Source organism: Saccopteryx bilineata, chromosome X (assembly GCF_036850765.1).
Source record: "Saccopteryx bilineata isolate mSacBil1 chromosome X, mSacBil1_pri_phased_curated, whole genome shotgun sequence".
Lineage (NCBI taxonomy): Eukaryota > Metazoa > Chordata > Mammalia > Chiroptera > Emballonuridae > Saccopteryx > Saccopteryx bilineata.
The window spans coordinates 96,762,030-96,773,103 of NC_089502.1; the positions used below are offsets into that span (position 1 = coordinate 96,762,030).

Genomic DNA, 11,074 nt, shown 5'->3' on the forward strand with positions numbered 1-11,074 from the left:
AGCAGAGTTACAGCAAGTTAAAGCATAAAATATTAATTACTTATCAAGTACTTTATGTTGTATTTTTGCTAAGTTTGGAAGAATAAATCTTTATAAAACAACTTATAATAGTTAAATCTATCTTTTTATTTATATTTTGGTTGCTCCACTACCACCCACCATGAAAGCTGGAACACCCACTCGTGTGCAGTAGGGACCAAGTAGACTACCACTGTCTTAAATGGTGGTGAAGATAGTCTAGAATGAATGAGTATGCCTAGGTAGCAAGCTGTCCATATTTAAGCAAATTGGAACTCCTGAGAGAAATTTCTCAGGAGGGAAAAAAACTATAGAATACCTAAGGGAAAAAAACTATAGAATATCTAATATATTCAAATTTATTGAGGTAAGGGATGGAGATGAGTCTTAGAGTGATATATTAATATTTGTATTTACATAGAAAACTAATCAAAGAAACAAGAAAATTACTTACTCCAGGGAAAACAAAAAGTTAAGCAGTAAAGAAAAAATAGCTGTGACTAACTACTATTACACAGCCATAATAACTAAACACTGAATATTGTTTCAATTGAAATTTCTATGTAGCTATATTGTGAAAATAAGGTACTGAATTTGTAGAGGATGGTGGGGTAACAACTTTTAGCACTTACAATCAAGAGGTAGCAGTGTAAGGATTTTATTTAACAATATAGAGGCAGATACAGAAAGAAAGAAGGAAAGGAGTCAAAGTTGGTTGTCTCTGGACAGTGGGAAATTTGGATGGTTGGGAGTCAAGGGGAAGAAGTTAAAAATAACTGCTCCCTTTTTCCATGCATCTTATAGACCTATTTGCCTCAAACTATGTATACTATATTTCCTGACAACTTTTAGAAAATTAAACTATAAATAAGGGAAAAAACTATAACTCTTTAAAAAAAAACAATGTGTAAAACTTAAGAATTCATAAGAAGCCTGACCTGTAGTGGTGCAGTGGATAAAGCATCAATCTGGAACACTGAGGTCTCCAGTTTGAAACCCCAGGTTTTCTGGCTGAAGGCACATGAAGGAAGTAACTACTACTGCTTCCTGCTTCTCCCCTCCATTTCTCTCTCCTCTCTCTCTGTCTCTCTCTTCTCTCTAAAAGTCCATAAATAATTTTTTTTTTTGTATTTTCTGAAGCTGGAAACGGGGAGAGACAGTCAGACAGACTTCTGCATGAGCCCGACCGGGATCCACCCGGCACGCCCACCAGAGGGCGATGCTCTGCCCACCAGGGGGCGATGCTCTGCCTTTCCGGGGCGTCGCTCTGTTGGGACCAGAGCCACTCTAGCGCCTGGGGCAGAGGCCAAGGAGCCACCCCCAGCGCCCGGGCCATCCTTGCTCCAATGGAGCCTCGCTGCGGGAGGGGAAGAGAGAGACAGAGAGGAAGGAGAGGGGGAGGGGTGGAGAAGCAGATGGGCGCCTCTCCTGTGTGCCCTGGCCGGGAATCGAACCCGGGACTTCTGCACTCCAGGCCGACGCTCTACCACTGAGCCAACTGGCCAGGGCCCATAAATAATTTTTTTAAAAGATTTAAAAAAAGAATTCATAAGAATACCTTAGCAAATGGTTTAAGTTGCTTCAATTTCCTTCCACAAAATTAAGAGATTATTGATTAGTATGTGCGCAAGTTATGTAACAAAAATACCATAGTTTAACAAAAAATATATATGAGAACTACAGCATGCTAGAATAAATAAAACAAAAATATTTTTTATTTTTTGCTAGAACAACTTTCTAAAGAAGAGGCTAAAGATTAAGAGGACCTGATATAATTAAGCCTATTAAAAATTACTTATCTTCGGCTTCAAATTTTGTTCGAGGTTAACAAAAATAATACACAGCAAACTGGCTTCCCATAAACAAACTATGAAAAAATAACAACAAAATCTCAGTCTGTCACCAAATTACAAGTTAATTTCAAGGAGATAAAAGGATCACTAAAACATTGACTCTGATCATTCTAGGAACACTATACAATTAAGTTTAATAATTATACACATTACTAAGGAATTTCAAAATCCTGATGTCTTCTAAATTAAAAATAAAAATTATTTAAATGTAGTGATAAGGGCATCTTGCTGAATTTTAAAACTGAAAATCCATGCCCCATGAGAGTTGAATATCCTATTATTCAATTAATGAAAATAATCCTATCCTAACCATTGTGGATTAATTACAATTTACAGTCTCTATTAAGAGATGAAGGTTACCAAATAATATCCTCTTTTAACAGTACATTCTTGTAATTTGACAAAAAACAAATCACAAATAAAATGAATTATTTCAAGAGTCAAGCATATTTTATGTAGAATCTCTAATTCCAGTTATTATATATATTCTGCGTTACCTCGGTACATTCACATTAAAATCTGAAATTGCATGTAAATCATTATTTATCAGATTTCTGTGTGGAATGCAGGAAAGTTAAATGCCATCAAGTAAAAAAGAGGATTCCCAGGAGACAAAAAAATACTGTATTTGACCTGTGGTGGCGCAGTGGATAAAGCGTCGGCCTGGAACGCTGAGGTCGCTGGTTCAAAACCCTGGGCTTGCCTGGTCAAGGCACATATGGGAGTTGATGCTTCCTGCTCCTCCCTCCCCCTTCTTTCTCTCTCTCTCTCTCCTCTCTAAAAAAAAATTAATAAAAGAAAAATTAAAAAAAAAATACTGTATTTGCCAAAAAGTCTTGCTTCCTTGCTAGCTAATTTCAATCTCAATTTATACAATTTGCATGTAAAAAAGAAGTTACACTGTTGAAATATGTATCCTTGAGAATGTTTTTGAATACAGATTCAAGTGAACTTGCGATTGTCATTATTAAATATGCAGTTTTTGCAAAACTGTGCCCATGACCTTTATTTTTGTTTTGTTTTGTTTTACTTTTTTATTGAGTTTATTGAAGTGACATTTGTTAATATAATTTTACAGGTTTCAGGTGTACATTCTATAATACATCATCTGTATATTGTGTTGTCTGTTCTCCATCTGAATTCAACATTTCTTTCATCACCATTTATCACTGTTATATCCTCTTCTCTCTCCATTCACTCCCCCTCCCTTTATGGTGGCTATTTGGTAGCCACCATACTATTGTCTATGATTTTTTTTCTTTGCTTAATCCCTTCACTTTTTTCACTCAGCCTTGCAACACCCCTCCCCTTTGACAACGGTCAGTCTCTTTTCTATCTATGAGGATTTTTCTATTTTGTTTGCTAGTTTATTTTGTTTATTAGGTTCCATTCACATATGAGTGAAATCATACGTAACTTGCTTTCTTTGGCTGGCTTATTTCACTTGGCATAATGCTTTCCAGGTCCGTCCATGCTGTCTCAAAGGGCAAGATTTTCTTCTTTTTCTATGGCTGAGTAGTATTTCATCGTGCAAATGTAGTGCAAATTTTTTATCCATTCATCTACTGATGGAAATTTGGGCTACTTCCAAATATTGGCTATTATAATTAACACTGCAATGAACATAGGAGTGCATATATTCTTTTGAGTTAGTGTTTCAGGATTCTCTGGTTATATTTCCAGAAGTGAAATTGCTGTCATAAGGCAGTTCAATTTTTAATTTTTTGAAGGAACTCCATACATCTTTCCACAATGACTGCACCAATTTGCATTTCCAGAGGTGCACAAGGGTTCACTTTTCTCCACATCCTTGCAACACTTGTTTGTTGATTTATTGATGATAGCCATTCTGACAGGTGTGAAGTGATATCTCAGTGTGTTTTTAATTTTCATTTCTCTAATGATACTGATGTTGAGCATCTTTTCTTATGTCTATTGACTATTTGTGTGTCCTATTAGGAGAAGTGTCTATTCAGGTCTTTTGCCCATTTTCTTAATTGGATTGTTGTTTTGTGTTTTTTTTTTGTTGTTGTTGTTGTTTTGGTGTTGAGTTTTATAAGTTCTCTATAAATTTTGGATATTAACCCCTTATCAGATGTATTATTGGATAATATGTTCTCATTCAGTCGGTTGTCTTTACATTTGTTTTTATTTCTCAAAAATATCCTTAATATAGAAAGGGAAAAATAAGCAAAGTTCTGAGGCAGAAAAACTTGAAGCAATATGCTACATTTTAAATCTAAATGTTCAAGTTTTTTTTAAAAGAAATTTTTGCAACAGAGTTTATCAATGAACAGTTTTTGAGTTATTCATGAGTGTCTACCTACCCCATTACCACATGCTTGGGACTACAATAAAAAACAAGGTTATAACTGATGTACAACAAAATAATTTCAGCCTCGCTAGTAATCACATAAATACAAATTAAACCAATACACTATTTCTGTTTACCAAATTGATAAAGATAAAAAAATGATGTTACAGTGATAATGTAAAACTAAATTGAAACTTATAGGCCTTGTAAGACTTAACTGGTATAACTTTTCCAGAGAACAACTTTCATTAAAAGTAAAAGTATTTATATCTTTTAAACTCACATTCATACTTCTAAGAATCTTTATAAAAAGTAAAATAAATTAATTTTATGTATGTCAGTTTGTATAGAGAAATTTAAAGGACTAAAATAGTTTTTAATGTCTAATAATAGAAGGTTGGTTAAGTAAAATAGAGGGCAACTATGTTAAGTAGGCAAAAATCATGTTTTACAATATTGAATGTTACGGGAAAAGATTTGTGATAGACTGTGAGCAAATACGAACACAAACCAATATGTAAAATATAAAAATATATATTCACAGCTAAAGAGAGTGGGAAGATATATATCAAACAGTATTTAGTGGCTGGATCTTTGAGCTTTATTTTACATTGAATATTGTTATTTATATAGCCAAGGAGAAAAAAAATGTTTTTTTTCTAGGATTATGATATGTTAAAATTTTTACATTACCTGAATGAAACCAAATTCAAACTAAATGAAAATGACCTAACAAAATAAATGCCAACCAAGGAATAATAAAGTATTTGTATTCACTGTCTTGTTTATGAAAATTTGATCAGTAACCCATCATCAATATGACACTTTCAAAGGAAGGTTTTTTTATAGGGGTGACAGGACTGAACAAACTAGCATATTCATTGTTTATTGCTGACCACCTGCATTACCACAGAAAGGCATTGAGTGCCAGATCTGCAATTTAAAACTTTGTGAAACAACCCTTGTCAGATTCTGACTGACGTTTAATGGGTCTTGACCTTATCATATATTTCATTTGTGTGAAACTGCCCTAATGAATGCAAAGCTCAATTGTGGATGATTCTTTTTATGATTATTATATTTTTATTCATTTTAATTTATTGTGTTTACACAGATTCTAGTGTTGCCCCAAATGCTTCCCCCTCCCCCGTATTCCCCACAATATTTCCCTTGCCTCCCCTCCCCAAAATGCCCTCCCCCTTTCCTTTCAGGTTTATCCCATCTTATCATCCCCTTACCCTTTGTTCTCTTTTCCGGAGGTCCCTTTGATCACTTCTCTATCTCAATTTTGTTCCTCAGTTAAAATTGTTCATTGGATTCCCCAAATGAGTGAGGTCATATTATATTTTTCTTTTTCTGCCTAGCTTATTTTACTTAACATAATAGTTTCCATGTCCATCCATGTTGTCACAAGAAGTAAGATTTCCTTCTTTTTCATGGCCTCATAATATTCCATAGTATATATGTACCACCGCTTTTTAATTCACTCGTCCACTGACAGACACTTGGGCTGTTTCCAGATCTTCGCTATTGTGAACAATGCTGCCATAAACATGGGGGTGCATTTCTCCTTTTGAAACAGTGCTATGGTGTTCTTGGGGTATATTTCTAAAAGAGGGATAGCTGGGTCAAAAGGCAGTTCGATTTTTAATTTTTTGAGGAATCTCCATAATATTTTCCACAGTGGCTGCACCAGTCTGCATTCCCTCCAGCAGGACAGGAGAGTTCTCTTTTCTTCACATCCTCTCCAGCATTTATTCTGTGTTGTTTTGTTGATGGGCGCCATTCTGACTGGTGTGAGGAGATATCTCATTGTGGTTTTAATTTGCATTTCTGTAATGATTAGTGAGGTTGAACATTTTTTCATATGTTCATTGGCCATTTGTATGTTCTCTTTGAATAGTGTCTACTCATTTCTTTTGCCCATTTTTTGATTGGATTGCTTATCTTCCTGGTGTTGACTTTCACAAGTTATTTATAAATTTTGGTTATTAACCCCATATCAGATGTATTGTTGAATATGTTCTCTCACTGTATAGTTTCTCTTTTTATTTTGTTTATATTGTCTTTAGCTGTGCAAAAGCTTTTTAGTTTGATATAGTCCCATTTGTTTATCATGTCTTTTATTTCCTTTGCTCATGGAGATAAATCAGCAAATATATTCCTCCGAGAGATTTCGGAGAGCTTACTGCCTGTTTTCTTCTAAGATGCTTATGGTTTAACAGCTTACATTTAAGTCTTTTATATATTTTGAGTTCATTTTTGTGAATGGTGTTGGTGGTCTAGTTTCATTTTTTTGCAGGTAGCTGTCCAATTTTCCCAACAACATTTGTTGAAGAGGCTGTCTTTACTCCAATGTATGTTCTTACCTCTTTTGTCAAATATCAATTGTCCATAAAAGTGTGGGTTTATTTCTGGGTTCTCTGCACTGTTCCATTAATCTATATGCCTGTTCTTATGCCAGTACCAAGCTATTTTGAGTACAATGGCTTTGTAGTATAAATTGATATCAGGAAGTGTGACACTACCAACTTTATTCTTCCTTTTCAAGATTGCTGAGACTATTCATGTTCTTTTTTGGTTCCAGATAAATTTTTGTAATATGTGTTCTAAATCTTTGAAGTAGGTGATTGCTATTTTCATTGGTGTTGCATTGAATTTGTAAATTGCTTTCCATAATATAGACATTTTAATGTTGTATCTTTCTTAATTTCTTTTATCAATGTTTCATAATTTTCTGAGTACAAGTCTTTAATCTCCTTGGTTACATTTACTCCTAGGTACTTTATTTTCTTGGTTGCAATAGTGAAGAGGATGGTTTCCTTAATTTCTATTTCTGACAGTTCATTGTTGGTGTATGAAAATGCCTCAGCTTTCTGACTATTAATTTTATATCCTGCGTTCTTGCTGAATTCATTTATCATGTCCAGTAGTTTTCTGACTGAGACTTTAGGGTTCTCTATATTCAATATCATATCATCTACAAATAATGATAATTTTACTTCTTTTCCAATTTGATGCCTTTTATTTCTCTTTCTTCTCTGATTACTGTTGCTAGGACTTCCAGGACTATGTTGAATAAGAGTGGTGAAAGGGAGCACCGTTGCCTTTTTCCTGATATTATGGAAATTGCTTGCAATTTTTGTACATTGAGTATGATGTTGGCTGTGGGTTTGCCATAGATGGCCTTTATCATGTTGAGGTATGTTCCCTGTATTCTCACTTTGCTGAGAGTTTTGATCATGAATGAGTGCTGATTTGATAAAAAGCATTTATCAAATGCTTTTTCTGCACCTATTGAAATTATCACATGGTTTTTCTCCTTCCTTTTGTTTATGTAATAAATCAAATTGATTGATTTGTGAATATTGTACCAGCCTTGCCTCCCCAGAATAAATTCCACTTAATCATGGTGTATGATTTTTTTTTCATATATTGCTGGATCCATTTGGGTAATATTTTGTTGAGTATTTTAGCATCTAGATTCACCAGGGATATTGGCCTATAATTTTCTTTGTGTTATCTTTGCCTGGTTTTGGAATAAGAATTATGCTCACCTCATAAAAAGAGCTTAAAGTCTTCCTTCCTCTTGAATTTTTTGAATAGCGTGAGAAGGATAGGAGTTAGTTCTTCTTTGAATATTTGCTAGAATTCACTTGTGAAGCCATCGGGCCCTGGGCTTTTGTTTATTGGGAGTTTTTTTTATAACTGTTTCCATCTCATTTGGTGTAATCAGTCTGTTTAGGTTTTCTAATTTTTCTATATGGATTTTTAAAATATCATGTTTCAAGAAATCTGTCCATTTTGTCTAGGTTGTCTAATTTTTTGGCATAGATTTCCTCATAACATTTTCTTACAATCCTTTGTATTTATGTTGTGTCAGTTGTTATTTTTCCACTCTTATTTCTAATTTGATTTATTTGAGTCCTCTCTCTTTTTTCCTTGCTGAGTCTGATTAAAGGATCATCAATATTGTTTACCTTTTCAAAGAACCAGCTCCTTGTTTCATTCATCTTCTGTATTGTTTCCTTAGCCTCTATGTCATTTATTTCTGCTCTGATCTTTATTATTTCCTTCCTTCTACTACCTCTGGGCTGTGCTTGCTGTTCTTCTTCTAGTTCTTTAAGATGCAAGCTTAACTTGTTTATTTGAGCTTTTTCAAGCTTCTTAAGGTATGCCTGTAATGCTATGAACTTTCCTCTCAGGACTGCTTTTGCTGTGTCCCATAAATTTTGAGTTCTTGTGTGCTCATTATCATTTGTTTCTAGGAATTTTTTATTTTTTCTTTAATTTCATTGTTAACCCATTCATAATTTAATAGCATGCGATTTAGTTTTCAAGTGTTTGAGTATTTTTCAGTTCTTCTGTTGTGGTTGATTTCTAGTTTCATGCCATTGTGATCAGAGAAAGTGCTCAATATGATTTCACTGTTCTTATTTTTTTTTTGAGGGTTTCATTAATTTATTCTTTTTTTAATAATTTTATTTTTTAATGGGGTGACATCAATAAATCAGGATACATATATTCAGAGATAACAAGTCCAGGTTATCTTGTTGTTCAATTATGTTGCATACCGACCACCCAAAGTCAGATTGTTCTCTGTCACCTTCTATCTTGTTTTCTTTGTGCCCCTCCCCACCCCCTATCCCTCTCCCATTCCCCCCTCCCCCCCTGTAAACACCACACTCTTATCAATGTCTCTTAGTTTCACTATTATGTCCCACCTACATATGGAATAATACAGTTCCTGTTTTTTTCTGATTTACTTATTTCGCTTCGTATCATGTTATCAAGATCCCACCATTTTGCTGTAATTGTTCCGATGTCATCATTTCTTATGGCTGAGTAGTATTCCATCGTGTATATGTGCCACATCTTCTTTATCCAGTCATCTATTGATGGGCTTTTTGGTTGTTTCCATGTCCTGGCCACTGTGAACAATGCTGCAATAAACATGGGGCTGCATGTGTCTTTACGTATCAATGTTTCTGAGTTTTGGGGATATATACCCAGTAGAGGGATTACTGGGTCATAAGGTAGTTCTATTTTCAGTTTTTTGAGGAACCACCATACTTTCTTCCATAATGGTTGTACTACTTTACATTCCCACCAACAGTGTATGAGGGTTCCTTTTTCTCCACAGCCTCTCCAACATCTGCTATTACCTGACTTGCTAATAACAGCTAATCGAACAGGTGTGAGGTGGTATCTCATTGCCGTTTTGATTTGCATTTCTCTAATAGCTAAAGAAGATGAGCATCTTTTCATATACCTGTTGGTCATTTGTATTTCTTCCTGGGAGAAGTGTCTATTCATATCCTCTTCCCATTTTTTTATTGGATTGTTTGTTTGCTTGTTGTTGAGTTTTATGAGTTCTTTGTATATTTTGGATATTAGGCACTTATCTGAGCTGTTGTTTGAAAAAATCATTTCCCATTTAGTTGGCTTTCTGTTTATTTTGTTATCAGTTTCTCTTGCTGAGCAAAAACTTCTTAGTCTGATGTAGTCCCATTCATTAATTTTTGCCTTCACTTCTCTTGCCATTGGAGTCAAATTCATAAAATGCTCTTTAAAACCCAGGTCCATGAGTTGAGTACCTATGTCTTCTTCTATGTACTTAATTGTTTCAGGTCTTATGTTTAGATCTTTGATCCATTTTGAGTTAATTTTTGTACAGGGGGAGAGACTGTAGTCCAGTTTCATTCTTTTGCATGTGGCTTTCCAGTTTTCCCAGCACCATTTATTGAAGAGGCTTTCTTTTCTCCATTGTGTGTTGTTGGCCCCTTTATCAAAAATTATTTGATTATATATATGTGGTTTTATTTCTGGACTTTCTATTCTGTTCCATTGGTCTCAGTGTCTATTTTTCTGCCAATACCATGCTGTTTTGATTGTAGTGGCCCTAAAATAGAGTTTAAAGTCAGGTATTGTAATGCCCCCAGCTTCACTCTTTTTCTTTAGGATTGCTTTGGCTATTCGGGGTTTTTTATACTTCCATATAAATCTGATGATTTTTTGCTCTATTTCTTTAAAAAACGTCATTGGAAGTTTGATGGGAATTGCATTAAATTTGTATATTGCTTTGGGTAATATAGCCATCATGATTATATTTATTCTTCCTAGCCAAGAACAAGGTATATTCTTCCATCTCATTATATCTTTTTCAATTTCCCTTAACAATGGTTTATAGTTTTCATTATATAAGTCCTTTACATTCTTTGTTATGTTTATTCCTAAGTATTTTATTTTTTTTTGTTGCAATCGTGAAGGGGATTATTCTTTTGAGTTCGTTCTGAATTGTTTCATTGTTGGCATATAGAAAGGCTATTGACTTCTGTATGTTAATTTTGTATCCTGCGACCTTACTGTATAGGCTTATTGTTTCTAGTAGTCTTTTTGTGGATTCTTTGGGGTTTTCCATGTATAGGATCATATCATCTGCAAAAAGTGATACCTCTACTTCTTCTTTTCCGATATGGATGCCTTTTATTTCTTTGTCTTGTCTGATTGCTCTGGCTAGAACCTCTAGTACCACATTAAATAAGAGTGGAGAGAGTGGACAACCCTGTCTTGTTCCTGATTTAAGGGAGAAAGCCTTCAGTTTAGTGCCATTTAATATGATGTTAGCTGATGGTTTATCAAATATGGCCTTTATCATGTTGAGATATTTTCCTTCTATACCCATTTTGTTGAGAGTCTTAAACATAAAATTGTGTTGTATTTTATCGAAAGCCTTTTCTGCGTCTATTGATAAGATCATGTGGTTTTTGTTCTTTGTTTTGTTGATATGGTGTATTACATTAACCGTTTTACGTATGTTGAACCATCCTTGAGATTCTGGGATGAATCCCACTTGATCATGATGTATTATTTTTTTAATATGTTGTTG

At 34.3% G+C, this 11,074-nt stretch overlaps 1 non-coding gene across 1 annotated transcript; it reads right to left on the minus strand.

Moving 5' to 3' along the window:
- Positions 1-1,451: 1,451 nt before the first annotated feature.
- TRNAS-GGA (transfer RNA serine (anticodon GGA)) lies at positions 1,452-1,527 on the minus strand. The gene has a single exon. It is a non-coding gene; the product is annotated as a tRNA-Ser (tRNA).
- Positions 1,528-11,074: the final 9,547 nt, after the last annotated feature.